At 48.4% G+C, this 22,168-nt stretch overlaps 1 protein-coding gene across 1 annotated transcript in view; it reads left to right on the top strand.

Moving 5' to 3' along the window:
* Positions 1 to 22,168, top strand: part of RAB3B (RAB3B, member RAS oncogene family) — a 141,836-nt gene that overhangs the window by 11,286 nt on the left and 108,382 nt on the right. The window lies entirely within an intron of this gene.

The following is a 22,168-nucleotide window of genomic DNA, read 5'->3' as shown; positions in this document are numbered from 1 at the left end:
TATCGCTGAAACCTCATGCTGTCAATATAAAGTAAGGCGTGCAGAAACTCAACAACAGGACCTCTGTGCTCGCTATCTACAGCCCTGGCTGGGGGGTCTTTCCACAAAATGCTCTTCTCCATGGGACCCCCAATGTTCACTAGAATGGTAGTCTGAAGTTCACCTTGGAATGGAGAGGTGGTCAAGCATGTGCACTACTGTTTCTGCTCACACAGTAGACTTTGGGACCCTCGTTCTCCACAGATCTCACCAGCCGGACTCCAAGTAATCTCACATTTTACACCTTTTATGTGGATAAATGTATTTAGCGGGACTCCTCTTTAGGGTTTGAGCTGTAAGGACTTCACTCGCTCCTTCAGCTGGGTAGTGTTCACACAGGCACAAAGTCTTTATGGTAAAAGGAAGGTTTATAAAACATAAAACTTCAGCCTCTCTTGGGCACAAAAGGTATAACACAAAAATAATCAGTCCATGTAGCCCTACAGCCTCACCCATTTACAAGAGGTCTTCACGCAGGTCTGCATAGGATTATAAGTCTTCTCCATCATTCAGACTCACGTTCCAAAGTTGTTTTTCACCATACTCCCAGACACCTTCTGAGGCAGTTCAGCTGCCTTTTAAATGAGCTGCAGACCCAGCTCTTCCAGTTGTACCAAAATTCAGGTCCATTAAGTAAACCTCTCATAACTATTAGTGCAGGAGCGTTCTCTCTGATGTCACCAAGGCTATGCACCTTGGTGACACACATATACTTTCCTTGACGTGTCCAGCTACCATCTTACATACCCCCCTTCCCCCTCGCCCAAACTCATGGGACGGGGCACCTTCAGCCACCCAACCATGACTCCTGTCTCGCCAAGGCTTGACCAAGCCGATATATTACATACCTGGAGGGGTTTCTTTTCTGCTGGTTGTTAAACTTTATATTTGCCCTCACCAACCCTTTCCACCACTTTGTAGGGTCTCTACCATTTGGCGAGGAACTTGTTCCCCACCGTGGTCACCAATACCTGCACTCCATCCCCAAGGTTTAATTGTTTAACCCAAATTAACTGACTATCCCTGCTTGGATCGTGCTTGTTGCCCCATAAGGAGGTGGTCCGTGAACTTAACCGACTTTTATGCCCAGCTGAATGACGAACACGATTTTCGGGACCTGACTCCTGGGGAACAGTATTTATCACCCTATCTTTCTTCCTTCCTCCCTCCCGAGTACGTTTTTAGTTAGGTCCCTGAGTTAGCCGGTTCCAAATCCTCTGGACACCTCCAACTCAGGGATATTGGCTTCAAGGGGTGCTTTCACAACCTTATTGCCCATCAGTACAGATCATGGCAACTCGTCACCTGCAACGAAGTTTATATATTTTGTTCTTCTGATATGACTGTACAAGTTATTGCCCTACTTTTCTATGTATCATATATAAATCAGAGATTCCTGATGACTTTTTATGCCTTCCAGTCCATCAGCAAAGAAAAATGCCCTTGTGTAAAATATATACATCTTGGCATTAATTCAGGAGGCGAGCCCACTCTGTAACGCTATAGGACACGTAGCACTATGGATCACATCCTAGAGTCAGTTTTGGTTTGTCATTCTTGTACCCCAAAGTGTTTCCCTTTAGCTAATGATGCCCTTTGCTTTAAAATACGTTAACTTGAGAACATGTGATCATTAGGAATTTAAATCCTGCAACTCTTATCTGGTCACAAACCATATATAAAACCTGCAAATTAAGCATTTTTATTAAATATTCTGTATATGGTTCCCCCATGTGTAATATGTTTATCATTGCACCCTTTACTGAAGAAGTGGTTATTCCTTAATATGCTCTAGATGGATCAGTATATAAATGGAGGACATAGTGTCACGGGCGGGGAGGGCGCTGCGCTCACCCACTGCTCGGGTCCGGCTGCTGCTGCTGCTCGCTCGGTCGGTGGCTCGAGCGGTGGGCCGGATCCCGGGGACTCGAGCGGCGCTCTTCGCCCGTGAGTGAAAGGGGTGGTTTGGTTTGGGGATATTGTCCGTGACGCCACCCACGGTTTGTGGTGAGGTTGGGACACCACCGCTGCTCTGTACAGGGATCCCGGGAGCGTTGACAGGGAGCAGCTGAGATGTTTTCTCCCCTCCGTGGGTAGGGGGTTTTGGTGGTCCCGGGGCCCGGTGGTGGAGGTCGTAAGGTGGGTTGCGGGGCTGGGCCAGGTGCAGGGTCGCGGGGCAGCGCAGTGCCAGACGGCACGGTGGTACTTACTCAGCCAGAAACGCACACGGAGTCTCTGGTAAAACAAACGGCTGGATGGACGAGTCCCACAGACGGCTGCGGCGGTCACTCCCGGTAGGTTGGCGGTAACTGTCTCTCCCTGCACCGGTGTTCTGTTCTCGGCCCCAATGGCTTCCCACTGATAGCCTGCTCCCCAGCGGTATGTTGGCTAAGGGAGCGCTTCTTTTGCCCGCAGGCTCTGGCCCTTGGAGCTCTAGCTCTGGCGGTAGCTTTATCTCCCTAACGGTTGGATGGTTGCCTTCAGTTGGGTCTTTACTGCTGGGAAACCCCGGAGGTTCCCGTCGCTGACGGATTTGACGGGTTTTACGGCGACTCCTAGCCTGGTCGGGGTCCGCAGGCCCTGCCGGATGGTGCTGGCTTCTCTTCGCTCCCCGGTTCGGTACCGGCGGGCCACCGCCCGTCCCCGGTCCTCACGGTTGTGCATCAATCGGCCTCTCCTACAGACGGTCACCACCGTCTGCCAACCTTGCTGTCAGGTGCCCAGGCCATGTACCCGGACATGGCCAGTCAGTTCCTCCACTACCACTTCCTCACTCTACAACTCCTAGAACTGATCTGCTCTCCTTTTCCCGCCTCCAGGACTGTGAACTCCTCGGTGGGTGGAGCCAACCACCTGGCTCCGCCCCGCCTGGTGTGGACATCAGCCCCTGGAGGGAGGCAACAAGGGTTTGTGTTTGACCTTGATGTTCCTAACCGGGGTGTAGGGTGTGTTGTTGCAGTACCTGTGATGTCCTGGCTTGTCCAGGGCGCCACAATAGAACTTCGATTAGACATATTCGCATGTTTGAGACGTCTCATCGGTAACCATGATCATCAAGGATTTAAAACATACAATGTGCACATATCAAATGCTAGGAAATGGGGGAGGAGTGAGGTTGAGGGGGTAAAATCTGTAGAAATACATTACCTCCAAGCCTACTCTCCCCCCTTCCCCCCCCAATATTAAAACTGCATTTGGTGTACATACCACTATACAGTCAAAATAAAAACTGTCCTGATTATGGGGTGTGCAGCATGCCATCCACACAACTTTTAGTGTTCTTTTCCTATTCACAAGCATTCTGCCAGCACTAAATGTCCTGGAACCTCCTTCCCATCACTTCTTAGTATTAATTGTGCTGCCATTATTAGTATTGAGCCACCCCCTAGTGTTCGAGTTCGGTTTGGTTCGTCGAACGGCGGTGGGTGTTCGGCGAACGTTCGACGAACACCTTCGAACCCCATTGAAAACAATGGCAGGCAAACAAACACATACAATCACATAGAAAACACCTTCTAAGGTGTCCAAAAGGTGACAAACAACTCAGAAGACACCACAAACACATGGAAAAGTGAGAAGTACATATACTCATGCTGAAAGAAAAGACCTGGGCGAGTAAAAGGAGGAGGAGACACAGATATAGGCATGTCATGCCCTTCTAAAATCATGTAAAACACAGCAAGTGGACTCCTACCAGAGTCTCCATTTTTTTTCCAAAATTTGGGCCACAGACACCACTTCAGGGGCATCAATTGTCCCTCAGTTGCAAACTTGACCTGTTGATTTGCATGAAGCACAATTAAAATCCACAAGCCTTTACTCTCCCCAGGATGACACAGGGGTAGAAAAGTCCTTGCGGATCCATGACTTGTTCATCTTGATGAACGTTAGTCTGTCCACATTATCACTGGACAGACGCGTGCGCTTATCTGTCAGCACACACCCAGCAGCACTGAAGACACGTTCCGAGACAACACTGGCTGCGGGACATGACAAGATCTCCAAGGCGTAAGTGGCGAGCTCTGGCCATTTTTCCAGATTGGAAGCCCAAAATGAGCAAGGCTCCAGTTGCACAGTCATGGCATCGATGTTCATTTGGAGAGACTCCTGTATCATCCTCTCCAGCCGTTGACTATGTGTCAGACTTCTTGTGTCTTGTGGCCTTGCAAAGGATGGTCTAAAACATTCATGAAACGATTCCATAGAATTGCTGTTACCACCAGATACGGTGTTGCTGGTACGGTTTGACTGATGATGACTCGATAGTCCCATGGTTGGCAAGTTACAACTATGAGATTCACTCCGTGCACTACTGGTGTTTAGTGGAAAAGCCGAGCTAAGATTGCATAACAGCTTCTGCTGATACTCCTGCATACGTGCGTCCCTTTCTATGGCTGGAATTATTTCGCCAAATTTGGACTTGTAGCGTGGATCTAATAGTGTGGCAAGCCAGTAGTCATCATCACTTCTAATTCTGACAATCCGAGGGTCATGTTGTAGGTAGTGCAGCAAGAAGGCACTCATGTGTCTTATGCATCCAGGAGGACAAAGTCCTTGCTGTGTTTGTGGCGGCGAGGTGATAATCATGCTTCCTTCCTCTGACCTCTCCCCCCAACCACGAACAACAGAAATGTGATCAAGGTCTCCCTCATCCGCTGAGTCTTCCATGCGCATCGCCAGTTCGTCCTCTATTTCTTCCTGGGCTCCTGCACCTTCCTCAACAGTTTGGATGCTATCATGTGCCCTTGTTAATCCCTCTCCCCCACCATCCCATGCCTGCTGCCTTGGTGATGCTGAATGTCTGGACCTTGTAGATCTTGGTATCCCTTCCACATATGAATCCTACTGTACTTCCTCTCCTTCCTCTTGTCCCACCACTTGACTCCGAATACTGTTTAGCGTGTGCTCCAGCATGTAAATGACTGGAATTGTCATGCTGATAATGGCATTGTCAGCGCTAAACATCTTCCTCGCCATGTTGAAACTGTGCAGAAGGGTGCATAGGTCCTTGATCTGAGACCACTCCAGCAGCGTGATCTTCCCCACCTCTGGATCTCGTTGGCCCAGGCAATACGTCATAACGTATTGTACCAGGGCTCGGTGGTGCTGCCAGTCGCTGCAACATGTGGAGAGTTGAATTCCAGCGTGTCGACACATCACATTTCAGGCGGTGAACCGGCAGGCCGAAAGACTTCTGGAGCGATGAAAGTCGTTCAGCTGCGCCGTGTGAACGGTGGAAGTGAGCACATAGTGACCGTGCCCTGTGCTGAAGCCCATCTAGGCTGGGATAGTGGGTTAAAAATTGCTGGACAACAAGGTTCAACACGTGAGCCATACAAGGCACGTGTGTCACCTTGCCCTGGCGAAGGGCCGCACCCAGGTTTGCAGCATTGTCGCACACAGCCTTCCCTGGCTGCAGGTTGAGTGGAGACAACCATTTATGAAACTCGGTCTCCAGAGCTGACCACAACTGGGCAGCTGTGTGACTCACATTTCCTAGACATTTCAACATAAAGACCGCCTGATGCCGTTGAGCTCTGCTGCCAGCATAGTAAGGAGGTGTGCGGGATTCCTTGTGCGCAGTTACAACGTAGGTGGCCTGACCAGACAGGCTTTGGGCGGAAATGGAGGACCCAGACGAGGTGGAAGAGGCAGAAGCAGTGGAGGAACTTCTACATACAGAGTATTGACGCACAACTCGTGGGTTTGCAAGACTTGTACAGCAGACCCTTCTCCATCTCTCACCATAGTTACCCAGTGCCCAGTCAGCGACATGTAACGCCCCTGTCCATGCTTACTGGTCCAAGGTCAAGTATCTGTGGTGAAATGCACCCTGTCACACACAGAGTTTCTCAAGGAAGCGGTGATGTTGTGTGCAACATGCTAGTGTAGCGCAGGCACACCTTTCTTGGAGAAGTAGTGGCGACTGGGCATCTGGTACTGGGGCACTGCAACGGACATAAGGTCTCTAAAATCCTTTGTGTCCACCAGGCGGAAAGGCAGCATTTCTGTAGCCAACAGCTTGCAGATGATGAAAGTCAACCTCTTAGCTTTGTCATGGCTAGGAGGAAATGGTCTTTTACTGGTTCACATCTGAGGGACCGAGGGCTGGCTGCTGTGCTGAGACGGCGTTGAGTAGGGTGTCCCTGGAAAACTGCTGGTCTGTGAGGAAAGTGCAGGCGGAGACATAATGTTGCCTTCATCCAAAGGTGGTGCTCTTGATGTTTGAGAGAGCTCAACACCAGCAGCTGTTTCCACTTCCAAAACAACTGACGAGCTGCCAATCACACTGCCTGATGCGGTTAAAGAGGTGGAAGATCTGCGTCGAAAAGCATGTGTGACAGCTGTCCCCACAGTCATAGAGGATGAAGAGCGCGCGGATACACTTGAAGTGGCAGACGGTGGTTGGGCCGCTCCGCTAGGCCGCATTGTAGCATTGTGTTCTTCCCACTGCGACTTATGCTTCATATCCATGTGACGGTTCATGGTCGAAGTAGTCAAACTAGTGAGGTTTTGGCCTCTACTTATAGATTGGCGACAAATCTTACTGATGACATGAGTTGTAGGATCCTTTACGATGTCAAAAAAGGACTAGGCTAGGCAAGGCTTAGAGCCCATGCGACCTGCAGAGCCACCCCGACTTGTGATCAGAGGCAGAGTTGTGGCTGAGGATGTAGTTGTTGACGTGCTTCCAGTACTCCGTCTGTGTCCAGGAAGGCGCAAGGTAACCTTGTCAGTCGCATCCTCCTCCACCGCCTCTGCTGACCTCATCGAGTGCCTGACTGTGGATTGACAGAAGTGGGATCTACAACCTTATCATCACCCTGTGTGTTTGCACTCCCTCCGTCCTCAGAGCCAACCTCTTCCTGCCCTGACCGAATAGTTAAGTTGTCATTCCAATCAGGTATCTGAGTCTCATCGTCATCAGCATGTTCCTCATTGTCACCACCAAGAGAAGTTACAGTTTGGGAATGAGAGTCTACATTATGCTGAGAAACTTGGTCATCAGGGCCTGAATCTGACTCACAAAGCTTCTGTTCATCACTGCAGATCATTTCCTTGTCTGGACTCACTATCTTTGGAGCAGACCTCTGATTCCCAGGTTATAGTGTGACTGAACAGCTCTGCCAACTCAACCATCTCTGTTACCTCATACTCTGCAGGGTGGGTGGAGACTTGAGAGCTGGTAGAAAGCAAGTGCGATTGGGGTGTCAACTCAGAGGACTGGAGTCTTTGGGATGTTGAAGTAGAGGTGGAGGAGAGGCCACTTGATGGAGCACTTGAGATCCATTCAAGCATCTGCTGTTTTTGTGCCTCATCTACCTTTGGTAGCAATGATCGTTTCCGTACCAAAGGGATCATATCAGATTGTCCATGGAAAGTAGTAGACATCTTACTTTTGCTGGAAGATGGCCTTTCTTCAGCAGATGTTACTGTTGCTTTACCACTTACCCAACGGACACAAACTTTTTTTCCCTTTCCAACACGCCTCTTCCCCTTTCCACCAGCATCTGGCCTTTTGCCACTCATTTTGTTTGTAAACAAATTGGACACTGTTTGCTGCAGTTAAAATGGCGTAGCAAATATGGAGAGGTGGTGTACAATGCAGAGGTGGTGTAGCTTGCTTGTCAGCAGAGGAACCCTCACTTACTATCCCAGACAATGAAACTATGCCCCAAGGAACTGCTTGCACTTTTTGCACTTAAAATGGCGTAGCAAAAATGGAGAGGTGGTGTACAATGCAGAGGTGGTGTAGCTTGCTTGTCAGCAGAGGAACCCTCACTTACTATCCCTGACAATGAAACTATGCCCCAAGGAATTGCCTGAGCTGATTTAGACAGACACTGTGATAAAACCTTGCACAGCGCTGGCACAGACCTGCCTAGCAAAAATGGCTATGAAGTGCTGTAATGTAGCCCTGAAAAGGGCTGAAATTATAAGTAGTCCCTAATCCCTAAACCGATGTGCAGATTGCACTTTATAAGTCTATAGCGCACAGCAGCAGCGGGAGCGGTGACTGTCACACACCCGCAGCAGAGAGATAATGGCGGCGATGGGGAAAATGGCTGGGTCTTATAGGGCAAGGACATGTGACATGCAGAGCCTATGACACATGCCCTTGCTTGTCTGGCAAAAATCCACTTTGCTGTGTGTGTATCTGTGATTGGCTGACAGCCTGGCCCGCCCCACTGTACGCGCGGTTAGGAAAAAAGAAAAATGGCGATCACCATTCTTTCAGCACTCAGCAGCAGCACTGATCTAAACCCCGTCCCCCCCCGCACACTATACGCTGAATTTTCATATCATTATTAACAGTGACTGAAAGTATTACAGTGAAACGCCAGCTAGTAACTAGCTACGCTTTTTGGTGATCGAACCATTATCGAATGGTAACTCAAACGGCCGAACTTGAAGCAAATCGTTCGAGTTCGTCGAACGACTCGAACACCCCCCAAAATCACTCGAATTTGAAATTGGCGAACAATTCGATTCGAACATCGCTCATCTCTAGCCGTTATCCAATGGTTTGCCTGTTCTGAACAGAAAGCCTTTGTTATGTCTATGGCAGACAAAAAGTCGCTCCCCTACTTTCTGTTATCCACCTCTGCTACTAGAGGAGGATTATTCTTGACTACAGGCAGTGGACAACGGTAAATACCTGTGGGCACTTTGTAGTGAATTTAGGTAATGACTATTTACTAACGTTAGACCATAAATTAGTGCATGTCAGTTAAGAATCCCATAAGTAAAAAATCAAAAGTGTTGATCGTGGAGTACAAAGTCATTCTTTCTAGTGCAAAACATTATTAAAAAAAAAATAAAAAAATAAAAGGGCACCGAAACTATGTAAGAGGAATGGGTGCAAAAACTTCATTAAATAATACAATTTTGCTGCTGCTGTGTGGTGCACAGTAAACAGCTGGTGTTTTCGAGTGTATTTCTCATACAATTTCCCAATATCCCTTCTTTTGTATCACACCGCATCTCACATTTAGCAATTCCTACACTCCTCTTCTTTCTCAAGTTACCGGTCACGAGATTTCTACAAATGATCTCCCGCTTACAGTAGTTTCTCCTTTTGTTTGAAGTTAGCAAAAAAAAAAAATGCATTTGGCGGCGGCTCTGAATGTGATGGAGGCACAAGTGAGAAGTCTGGTGGTGCAGAATGATGAAGCCAACGTCGGCAGCTGGTATCATTGGCATGACAACTGGAATATATGGACTCATTTTTCAGCCTAGATGAGTGACCTTTTAAGTGGTGACGTAAAAAGCAGCGACAACACAAAAATAGAGGCAGTGCGCTTGTTTCCAGATGAAATATTTATTTGTTAATCGCATGGTTCGAAAAAGCTTCGGTTGACATTATGTGGGCTGGTGAGCGCAGAATTTAGTATAAGGTCTTCCTTTCTATACTTTGATCTCACTGTCAGTGAATGAGAATATCCTCTTATAATCCTAATTTACGCACAAAAAATGTTTTTCTTACTTTGGAAATCCTCTTTGGGTGAAAGATTTCCCCTGAAAACTAGGTGATCGCTTGAGAATTTGCTGCCAAATGTTCAATTCTTCTGCCGCAACCACCACAAGACAAATGAAGAATTATAGGGGAAGTGTCAACAAGTCAAAACTACCCAAAAAATCAAATCTTTATTTTTATATAGCGCTAACATATTCCGCAGCGCTTTACATACATCAGGAACACTGTCCCCCATTGGGGCTAACGATCTAAACTCCCTATCTGTATGTCTTTGGGAGAAAACCGGAGGAAACCCACGCAAACACGGGGAGAACATACAAACTCCTTGCAGATGGTGTCCTTGGTGGGATTTGAACCCAGGACCCCAGCGCTGCAACACTGCAGTGCTAACTACTGAGCCACCGTGCCGCTGTACTCAGGTCTTCCTCTTTTATTTCCGCTGCTTCACTGAGTATTCCTCCAGTTTGTGTCTTTGGAGAGAAGGATCTGGCATATCTGATTTTGGACTGGAAATCATTTTCTTCTCCCAGGAGAGAAGTCGATAAGTAAATGCTCCTGTGTATGGAGGAATCTAGAGAGGTTGGCTGAGTCATTGTTCAGCCAACAGCTATCTTTTGTGTAGTAGTGGTCTCCAAGATAGGACTCAGTACTAATATTTTGCTACTGGCGGACACAGACAAAAAAGGGCCCGTGTAAGAAAACTATATGGGCTCTTTACAGCCCAAGAGCTTATAAAATGCAAAATTGCTCCTGCTTTGGAGGTGGAGATGGCCCCCTGATCTCTTTTTACCCCAGTGCGACCGCACAGGTTGCACCAATGATTAGAGTTGAGTGAGTACCTAACTATTCATACTCGCTATACCCATAACGAGCACTGTCTAATACTCGCATATTCATTCCGAATATTGTGTGCAATGTAAGTCAATGGGGAATACTCGCAATGTAACGAGTAAACCGAATTCCGCATTATTCGCTACTCTCACGAATAGTACGGCATTCAGGTTACTCGTTACTTTGCCAGTTTTCCCCCATTGACTTGCATTGCACACACTATTCGGAATCAATACGTGAGTATTAGGCTATGTGCGCACGTTGTGTAATTTCATTCGTTTATGCTACGTATTGCACCGCAGCATAAATGCATACATCCTGCGTCCCCATCACAGTCTATGAAGATTATGCATAATCCATGTGCACGTTGAGTTTGAGAGCGCAGCGTTTTGCATGCTGAAATTTTGATCCAAATCGCTGCGCTCAAAAAAGCAACATGTCATTTATTTTGTGTGCTTTTGATGCTGCTCCCACTCTGTCTATGTGAGAGGCAGCATCCAGAGCGCATGAATTTGGCATCTATTCTGCAGACACACTGCATCCATTACACAGTGTTTTTGCAGCGATTTGAAACGCACATGCACTGCCAAATCGCTGCAGAATTTTCAGCATGGACTCAACGTGCGCACATAGCCTAAAGCGGGCTTTACACGCAGCGACATCGCTAGCGATGTCGCTGGTGAAAGCACTCGCCCCCGGCGGTTGTGCGTCACGGGCAAATCGCTGCCCGTGGCGCACAACATCGCTTACACCCGTCACACGGACTTACCTGCCTAGCGACGTCGCTGTGGCCGGCGAACCGGCTCCTTTCTAAGGGGGGCGGTTTGTGTAGCGTCACAGCGGTGTCACTAAGCGGCCGCCCAATAGAAGCGGAGGGGCGGAGATGAGCGACCGTAACATTCCGCCCACCTCCTTCCTTCCTCATTGCCGGCGGCCGCAGGTACGGTGATGTTCCTCGTTCCTGCGGTGTCACACATAGCAATGTGTGCTGCCGCAGGAACGACTAACAACCTGCGTCCTGCAACAGCAACGATATTCGGGAAAGGAACGACGTGTCAATGATCGATTAGGTAAGTAATTTTGACGTTAACGGTCGTTCCTGCAATTCACATGCAACAACGTCGCTAACGAGGCCGGATGTGCGTCACGAATTCCGTGACCCCAACAACATCTCGTTAGCAAAACCGCTGCGTGTGAAGCCCACTTTAGACAGTACTCGTTATGAGCATAGAGTACGAATAGTTAGGTACTCGCTCTACCAATGATATATCCGTCACTGTATTTACTTTCCCTTAATACATTTATTAGCGACCAATAGAATCCAATGTGGTGCTGTATTTTTTTTTTGTTTATTATACCATATAAGGTTATGTGCAGACAATGTCTATTTCAGGCAGATTCTGAAAAGAAAACCTACCAGAGAACTCTATTATAGGGGTTTGGGGGATTTCCACAAGATTCCTAAAGTGTCTAATCTTGTGTCCTTTCCTGTGCCATATAATTGTACTATATAACTGTACAGTGCCTACAAGTAGTATTCAACCCCCTGCAGATTTAGCAGGTTTGATAAGATGCAAATAAGTTAGAGCCTGCAAACTTCAAACAAGAGCAGGATTTATTAACAGATGCATAAATCTTACAAACCAACAAGTTATGTTGCTCAGTTAAATTTTAATAAATTTTCAACATAAAAGTGTGGGTCAATTATTATTCAACCCCTAGGTTTAATATTTTGTGGAATAACCCTTGTTTGCAATTACAGCTAATAATCGTTTTTTATAAGACCTGATCAGGCCGGCACAGGTCTCTGGAGTTATCTTGGCCCACTCCTCCATGCAGATCTTCTCCAAGTTATCTAGGTTCTTTGGGTGTCTCATGTGGACTTTAATCTTGAGCTCCTTCCACAAGTTTTCAATTGGGTTAAGGTCAGGAGACTGACTAGGCCACTGCAACACCTTGATTTTTTCCCTCTTGAACCAGGCCTTGGTTTTCTTGGCTGTGTGCTTTGGGTCGTTGTCTTGTTGGAAGATGAAATGACGACCCATCTTAAGATCCTTGATGGAGGAGCGGAGGTTCTTGGCCAAAATCTCCAGGTAGGCCGTGCTATCCATCTTCCCATGGATGCGGACCAGATGGCCAGGCCCCTTGGCTGAGAAACAGCCCCACAGCATGATGCTGCCACCACCATGCTTGACTGTAGGGATGGTATTCTTGGGGTCGTATGCAGTGCCATCCAGTCTCCAAACGTCACGTGTGTGGTTGGCACCAAAGATCTCGATCTTGGTCTCATCAGACCAGAGAACCTTGAACCAGTCTGTCTGAGTCCTCCAAGTGATCATGAGCAAACTGTAGACGAGTCTTGACATGACGCGTTGAAAGTAAAGGTACCTTACGGGCTCGTCTGGAATGGAGACCATTGCGGTGGAGTACGTTACTTATGGTATTGACTGAAACCAATGTCCCCACTGCCATGAGATCTTCCTGGAGCTCCTTCCTTGTTGTCTTTGGGTTAGCCTTGGCTCTTCGGACAAGCCTGGCCTCGGCACGGGTGGAAACTTTCAAAGGCTGTCCAGGCCGTGGAAGGCTAACAGTAGTTCCATAAGCCTTCCACTTCCGGATGATGCTCCCAACAGTGGAGACAGGTAGGCCCAACTCCTTGGAAAGGGTTTTGTACCCCTTGCCATCCTTGTGACCCTCCACGATCTTGTCTCTGATGGCCTTGGAATGCTCCTTTGTCTTTCCCATGTTGACCAAGTATGAGTGCTGTTCACAAGTTTGGGGAGGGTCATAATTAGTCAGAAAAGGCTGGAAAAAGAGATAATTAATCCAAACATGTGAAGCTCATTGTTCTTTGTGCCTGAAATACTTCTTAATACTTTAGGGGAACCAAACAGAATTCTTGTGGTTTGAGGGGTTGAATAATAAATGACCCTCTGAATAAACTTTTCACAATTTAAAAAAAAAAAAAGAAATAACAACATTCTTTTTTGCTGCAGTGCATTTCACACTTCCAGGCTGATCTACAGTCCAAATGTCACAATGCCAAGTTAATTCCGAATGTGTAAATCTGCTAAATCTGCAGGGGGTTGAATACTACTTGTAGGCACTGTATGTGCAGACAATGTCTTTTTCAGGCACGTTTCCATAGCAGAATCCATCAGAAAATGCTGCAAACAAATGCACATATTCAATGTAAAAATACCTTGCTGTGCACATGTTAAGTCTTTTGATCACTTCAGGCTTCTAAAAACACCAAGCGGTTAAAAGAAGTGACTTTCTTCTGGTGTTTTCCACTCTGAAGGCGCTCTGTACTTTACTAATACCTGTAAATCAATCTGAAAGCTTGGAAGATGCCCAGATGTCTTTTGAACTGTTTTTGCTTTGCTTTAAAGAGAAAAAAATAGTGTCTTTGGAGTCTTTTGCTTAAAAAAACCAAAAAACAACCTCAGTGGGTTTGGCTGAGTTTAAAAGACGCTGTGTGCACATATCCTTTTTATTGTAACGTCGGCGTTTTTGTTGAATAGCTACGCCGACACCCCAGTGCATCCTTGTGTCGATGCCCCTGTACTCTCCTCCCCCTTACCCAGCTGGGATACCGTTGCTGTTTCCTTTTGGTTGCTTGTGCGGTTCCCTGCTCTTCCACTCAACGTGTTGTTTGGTGCTCTGCTGTCCTGACGTGTGTTCGGTCCCTAGGTCCCAGGCCCTGAGCTTGTTCTGTTGGGTTCCTGGTTAAACCTAGCTCTGTGTTGGTCCTGCCATATTGATTTGGTCTGCCCATACCCAGCTCCAGTCCTGACTGCTATAGTTCTGGTTTGCTGTTGTCTGCCCTGGACCTGTCCTGTCCATGTGTTGCCTTGGTACCAGTCTGTGTCCTATTCCTGAATTCCTGCTTTTTTCTGTTCCTGAGACCCTGCTGTGTCCCGTATCTGTGAATAAAGTCCTGTTTGTGTTTTAAGCCTGAAGCCCAGAGTTCCAGCTGTGCCTAAACCACCCTGTTGCGGTCCAAGCACACCGTGCCAGCACCGTCCTGCTGCGATCTGTGCTTATTGTGCCTGTGCTGCCCTGCTGCGATCTATGCCTGCTGTGCCTGATATCTGATGACTTCTGCCTGATGTCTGGAGCCTTACCCGATGTCTGATGACCTCTGCCCGATGGAGCCTTGCCTGATGACTTCCTGTGTCTGTCTTGTTCCTGAGTCGGTTGTCCTGTGTTTGTCTGTCTCCGTGGCCGGGACGAGGCAGTATCCCTGATCTGTCCTGCTTGAGTTTCTGGTCCGTTCCTGTGTCCTGGGACTAGGCTGATCCTGACCTGTACTGTGTTCTCGTGTCAGTCCTGTCTGTCCTTAGCCTGTCCCCTGTCCTGCAGTCGCCTAGTCCTGGTTTAGCTGTCACAGTACCTAGATGCTGCCCTTCCCTTGCCTGGGTGAGTCTGGGTCCCCTGTGGTCCAGTGGGTCCACCTTGCCCTTGGGATGCTCTCGTCATCCCCAGCGCTCGCCGCCTCCTCCCCGGCTGTGTGAGCGTGACAATTATACTATAGTCAAGTTCGGTAAAAGGCCTAGAACTAAAAAAATGGAAGGTACTGGAAATTAGTGAGTGTTTCAGGGTGAACATTTTCTCCTAATAAGTAAGGGTCCGTAGGTAAAACCTGCACATTTATGGTTCATCCTTTGGATGCTGAGATGGGAATATGTGACGCCCCTGGACTAGTCGGGGCGTCACAGGGTACTGCATACTCTTTATCTCCCAGTGCATGACTCAAACCCCCATGGTTCTGGGTTCCTAACCTATAGTGCTACCTCCATCAGCGATAAAATCCCAATCACAACTCCCACCACACCCTGTCAGACACACCAGTGGGCTGCTGAGCTGGAATAAGGCCGCCCACCTAGGGGTCAGGCAGACTGGTGGGAGGGAAGTAGAGGAGTTGGCTCCAGGGGAGCAAAGGAGAAGGAGATGAGAAGTAGCCCTCGAGCAGTGAGGAGCAAGGGGAGCGTGTGGCTCCCGGGGAGTAGAAGATTGGGTTGCAGACGATAGTCTGGGCTCTGCGCTCCCCCTGCACTCGCAAGTCATCATCTATTGTCCCGGGGCCTTCCCTACCCGTGGAGGGAAACGTCATCTGGCTGCCCCACTCCATCGCCCCTGGGTACTCCTATTGGCAGTGGCGGTACTCCCCGTTACCGCACACTACGGGTGTCGTCACAAACTCTCTCCCCTGTAAATAGCCCCCTTTTCCATTTGAGAGTGGCTGTAAGCCCCCGGGTCTGGAAACCCTCGAGCCACAGCTGCGACACCCCCAGATTCGAGCGGTCCGACCGCTGCAGGGGCGGCACAAATATACACTTTGAAAAATATTAGAAATTGTCTAGAGCTAAGTATTTCCCGAAGGTAAAACAGAATTGTGTCAACATAGGGACCTAGGCAGGATTATACTTCACTGCACAGCTCTTCTGTTCTCAGCATGACTAATATTAATAGAGGAGTATATGACCAGACACGCCCATCAGCCTCCTCCAATAGAAAAGACTCTTTCTATCTGCTGTGTTTTTCTATTGGAGGAGGCTGATGGGCGGGTCTGGTCATATGCTCCTCTATCAATATTAGTCATGCTGACAACAGGAAAGCTGTGCAATCTGTAAGAGAACATGTAATGCTTATATTTTAGTAATTCCTACAAAATTATGTGCAGAACTCATCTGATATAAAGTGGATAACCCCTTTAAGATGGAAAATATTAGAGAAACGTCTAATTGATGCATTGCCTCCTTCTAAAGCCCGCTTTACATGCTACAATTTATCTTACGACGTGTCGGCGGGGTCACGTCGTAAGTGACGCACATCCGGCATCGTAAGTTACATTGTAGCATGTAACAGCTACGTGCGATTGCGATTGAACGGTAAAACGTTCATTGCACGCACGTCGTTCATTCTTCATGAATTGAACATCAGGTTGTTCATCGTACCCGGGGTAGCACACATCGCAGTGTGTGACCCCCCGGGAATGTTGAACAGATCTTACCTGCGTCCTGCGGCTCCCGACCAGCTTTGCGGAAGGAAGGAGGCAGGAGGGATGTTTATGTTCCGCTCATCTCCGCCCCTCCGCTTCTATTGGCCGGCTGCCGCGTGACGTCGATGTGACGCCGAACGTCCCTCCCACTCCAGGAAGTGGACGTTCGCCGCCCACATCGAGGTCGTATGGAAGGTAAGTGTGACGCCGTGGGAAAGCCAGGGGTCACAGGTCATAACACCACCACACCCTACACAACAGTTAGGTACACCAAAGCTACACAAAAATCCTTGTTGCCTTCCTCCAGGGGCTGATGTTCACACCAGGGGGTGGGCCAGGTGGTTGGCTCCGCCCACCGAGGAGTTCACAGCCCTGGAGGCGGGAAAACCAGGCAGATAAGCTAGGGGAGTGAAGGAGAAGGAAGTGGTAGAGGAGCAAGTGAGAGTAGTGACAGTGAAAGTAACATTTAAGAAAGCCTGAAGTTGGTCCGGGTGTGTGCCCCGGACTGAGACAGCAAGGTCAGCAGACGGCGGTGACTGTCTGCAGGAGAGGCTGCTTGGAGGTTGCCGGAAGGACCGCGGACGGGTGGTGGCCCGGCGGTACCGGAGTGGTATACGAAGAGCAGTCAGCACCATTGGCAGGGGCCTTTCGGATCCCGGCAAGGCTAGGAGTCGCCGTGAATTTGCCAAATCCGTCAGTGAAGGGGACCTCTGGGTCTCCCAACAACCAAGTCCCGATTGAAGGCAACAGTCCGACCGTTAGAGAGAGACACCGCCACCGCCAGGGCACCAGTTTCTCAGGGCCAGCGCCTGCGGGCAAAGTAGGGCTCCTCCGGCCCATAACCAAGTCGGGGAGCGGGTTACCGGTGGGAACCCATCGCTACCATCATCATCTCAGGTGCAGGAAAAGGGACCGTCACCGTCAACTACTGGGGAACAGCAACTGCAGCCGTCCGTGGGAACCGTCTTTCCAGCCATGTGTTTTACCGAGAACTGTGTCCCCGTCTCAGGCTGAGTGAGTACCACAGTGCCGTGAGGCACAGCGCTGCCCCCACGTCCCTGCACCCCACCAAGCCCTGCACCGGCCCCGCCATCCCTCATCACCCACCTCACCACTGGGCCCCGGGACAACTACCTCCCTACCCACGGAGGGGAGAACCAACAACTTTGCTGCTCCCTGTCATCGCTCCCGGGATCCCCATACAGAGCAGCGGTGGTGTCCACATAATCACCACAACCGTGGGTGGCGTCACGGACAATAAACCATCCCAAAAACCAATCCCCTTTCACTCACGGGTGAGGAGCGCCGCTCGAGTCCCCAGGATCCGGCCCATCGCTCGAGCCACCGAGCAGCAGCAGACCGCAGCAGCGGCAGCCGGACCCGGGCAGTGGGAGAGCGCGGCGTCCCCTCCTCCGCCCGCGACATAAGTACGTGTGACGGGGGGTTACTCGTGTGTGCGACATATTCAACAAATTGAACGTGCCGCAGATACGATGGGGGCGTTGCAAATTGCATACGATATCGTATGCGAAATTGCAATGTGTAAAGCAGGCTTTAGAGCCTGTGTAACCTGTCTGAATATCAAGCACCGCTATGTAATGAGTCTTTAGACTGTAGGCGTCCTTTCTTCATCCTTTTTATTGTAGTTTTTGCCTAATATTTGTTTTTTTTATGTGACTTTTTAATTATATCTCCTCTATTTAGCCTCTTCTAATTGTGATTTGTGAAGCACCGCAACACATTTAGGTTGTTTGTTCATTTTAATGCAACCATTGTCATCGTTGTTATGTTATTCTGTATGCGGAGCTTGCCCTGGCTGGAAGGAGTTAACTGATGTCTTCATTATCAAGTCCTGTAAATTAGATGTTGATTAGGGCAGGAAGCTCCGCGGAGCTGATGAATATCGTTAGATGGATAATCGTGAATTTAAAAAGCTCATTAAAACTGATGAATTTAGTTATTTTCATGACGGATGAATTGCAAGTTCATCACCTGAAGGTCAAATTCTCATAGCCATATTTATGTACTATGGCATTGGAAAAATGTACAGATGGATATAACCAGAGCAGATCCTATCAGGGGACAATTGGAAGACATTTAGGCTAGGCTCCCTCACCATCAATATTTGGCCCAGATTATACTTTTAATGCTGGATTCACACAATGGTATAGCATCCGGTGTGAGAGCATTTGATGTTATATGCAAATTACCCTCTGCTCAGGCTCTGCTGTAGCGTGAGCCAATTGTCATGCAACTGTGATCCCATCCTGCGATCGGATCACAGCTGCGGAGGAGAAGGAGGGAGCTGTGTATGAGAGGGAGGGATTAATCTAACCATCTCCTCCATTGTCAGCTGATGCGATTATCACACTGCACTCGGATGTCATCCGATGTTTCACTCGCACCCATAGACTTGTATAGGTGCGAGTGACACATCTCTCGTTGATAATCGCAGTATGCTGCGACTTTTCGCTCATCAAGAATCTGGATGAGAAAAAGCTGACCATCTGCTCTCCCTTATTGAATAACATTGGTCCGAGAGCAATGCTGGATTTTCTTGCATTGCACTTGTGCCGCCCCGTGCCAGCAGCCGGCGCTGCTCGGATCCGGGCTGTCAGGGGTGGCGGCACGAAGGTCTCCGGACCCGGGGGTCTCGCGGACATGCCGAATAAATGGGGGGACGTAGATGTTCGGGCTAGGCCGTAGTAAGTTTGTGACGCCACCCACGGTGTGTGGTGACGTGGGACACCACCACTGCTGTTATGGGGCACCCGGGGGAGATGTTGTGCAGCAAGTTGTTAACCCCTCTGTGGGCAGGGATGGTGACCCCGGGACCCGGTGGCTCAGTGCAGGGGATGGCGACCGCAGGGAGTGTTGGTGTACTCACTGTTAATAAACCACACAAGTCTCTGGTAAACCAAGGGGATGGTGGCCGGTGCCACGGCCGGTTGCATTCGGGTCCCCCACCCGACTGGCGGTCTATCCTTTTCCTCTGCACTGCTTTGTGTAAGGTGGACTTTCCTTGTGTGAAACTCAGGAGTCCACTCCCGGCTGGATGTGGCCTAAGGAGCCGTGCCCGCAGACGCTGGCCCGTGGGATCTATGGGCCCTGGCGGTGACCTCTTATCCCTATCGGTGGGCTGTTGTCTTCTATGAAGGACTTTGGGTAGGACAGGACCTTTAGTCCTGGCCTCAATCGGTGAATTAACCAGTCCGCTTGGTTCCGGGTTCTGGCTTCAGGGTCCGAGTACCCCCCTTTGAGCTTTGGTTTCCGGGTCGGTACCGGCCGGCTACAACCCTGTCCCGGTCCACCTCGGTTCTGCCGAGCCGTCTTCCCGTCTCCTGCTGACGGAGACCACCGTCTGCCTCCTAGCCAGTTGCACCAGGGCTCCAACCCTGGTACCGTTCAACCTGAACTTACCTGCTGGAGCTACACTTAGCTCCAGCCCACACTCCTCTCCAAACTCAACTCTCCTCTTAACCCACTGTTTTTCCCGCCCCGGGCTGTCTGGACCCCTGGGTGGGTGTGTCCCAACTGCCTGATCACCGCCACTGGTGTGTTTATCTTTCCCTAAGGGGGGGTGACTAGGGTTTTCTGGTTGGCTGTATGTTTCCTAGTGAGGGAACGGTGTAATGCGGGGGCCTATTTGTGACTACCTGGTTTTGCCAGGGCGTCACACACTCGTCCCAGTCATACGCGTACCCTAAATTTTACAAATTTTCTGTGTTCTGGAAACACACTGGCAGATTTCACATTACAAACTGCATATTTGATGACAGAGATCTTGTGCCTGATAAGGCTGGTGTACTTGCCATGAAAATCTGCATTAGATTTGTTTTCATTCTGATATTAAAAATAAGCCATTTATCAAAGCTACAGCTCCTATTAATAACAGACAGAAACGTTAAAATGCATTCTAAAGCCATTCTGATTATTCTTTCAAAGTAAGTTCACCTAAGAGATTTATTTAATGTATGCCATTTGTATCGTGAAATCTAGTGATAGATGTGCTTTAACTTACTATTGTATATACCGGGCAGGTTTTAGATAAAGTGGGACCCTGGGTAAAAGATTAAAGTGAGGCCCTATATGCTCACATATTGCACCATCACACTCAAATATTTAGGTTGCATTCACATGAGCTGGGTTTGGACCATTAATGAGCACAATTGACAATATTGAAGATATTCGGTGATTGTTTTGCTTCTTTAGACAGGTTGACAAAGAATGACAGAAATTTAAAAAAAATAGAGCAAGATGATGTTTTTAGTGATACACTGTTGTTTTTATTGCTTGTTACAGCATTTTTTTTCCTTTATTTTGTTTGTGGTATTGCAATAAGCAAAAAACCCCCGTAATTTTCAAATTGGTTTTTTTTTTGTGTTTACCAATCAGGTTAATAATTTTTCTATTTTGATAAATCAGACTTTTTTGAAAGTGGTGGTGATACCACGTGTATTTTTTATTTATTTTATTTTTAATGGGATAAAAGAGGGATGATTTGAAGTTATGTTAACTTTTAATTAATTTAATATTTTTGAAAACGTTTTATTTTGAAAACCTTTTTTTACTGTTGTCTATAGTCCCATTAGGGGACTATAATCTTTGATTGTCAGATCGCTTGTGCTTTATACATGCCACAGCATTGTTGCATATAGTGAAAATCACAGTCTCCTTTGAAGCCCAGCCACAGGCAGAGTTTCAGAGAAGCGCTATGACAAGCACGGGGGTCTTCACCTGATTGCTCCCTCTGTCATAGCAACCCATCCGTGACCCACAATCACGTCACGGCTGCTTTGATAGGCACTTAAAATGGCACGCCCCTTGATGTCCTTGCATGTTGAATCCTGCAGTCAGAGTTAAGCCTGCTTTACACCTTATAATTTCGCATACAATATCGTATGCGATGTGACCCGTCCCCATCGTATGTGCGGCACGTTCATCATGTTGACCGTGTAGCGCAAACTATTATTTCCCGTCACACGTACTTGCCTTCCATACGACTTCGATGTGGGCGGCGAACATCCACTTCCTGGAGTGGGAGGGACGTTCGGCGTCACAGCGACGTCACGCGGCAGCCGGCCAATAGAAGCGGAGGGGCGGAGATGAGTGGGGCGTAAACATCCCGCCCATCTCCTTCCTTCCACATTGCCAGCGGGAGCCGCGGGACGCAGGTAAGCTGTGTTCATCGTTCCCGGGGTGTCACACACAGCGATGTGTGCTGCCTTGGGAACAGTGAACAATCGGATGTTCAATTTTTAGTAATTGAACGACGTGCATGCGATCAAGGTTTTAACGTTCAATCGCACGGAGGTATCACACGCTACAATGTAACTAACGATGCCGGATGTGCGTCACTTACGACGTGACCCCGCCGACACATCGTTAGATAAATTGTAGAGTGTAAAGCCCGCTTTAGACAGCAGCATTTAACAAAGTAACAGTCGCAGGTGGAGCTCATCCACGATTGTTAGAGGCAGGTCCCGACTGTAATCTGCCAATCATGTGCTGAGTTTGAGGCAGGCTCACCCAGTGAGCCCACTCCATACATCAGCCCACTCCATACATCTTCTATTGACTTGTGCTGTACATGTACGACAAATGTTATGAAGGAGCTTGTGTATGTATGTATCTTTAGTGACCTCACGATTGGACATGTGACTGTGCGGTCATATATATGTCATTATATATATATATTTTATATAATTATACCAGCAGGATCCCATAATTCTAAACACACACTTACTACCATTCCATCACCTCTCCAGCCCTTCCAATGGTGACCGTCACATGACCAATCGTGATGTCACCAAAGA

Source organism: Anomaloglossus baeobatrachus, chromosome 8 (genome assembly GCF_048569485.1).
Source record: "Anomaloglossus baeobatrachus isolate aAnoBae1 chromosome 8, aAnoBae1.hap1, whole genome shotgun sequence".
NCBI lineage: Eukaryota > Metazoa > Chordata > Amphibia > Anura > Aromobatidae > Anomaloglossus > Anomaloglossus baeobatrachus.
Note: the sequence above shows the minus strand (reverse complement) of the source record. Positions and strands in the feature narration are given on the sequence as shown.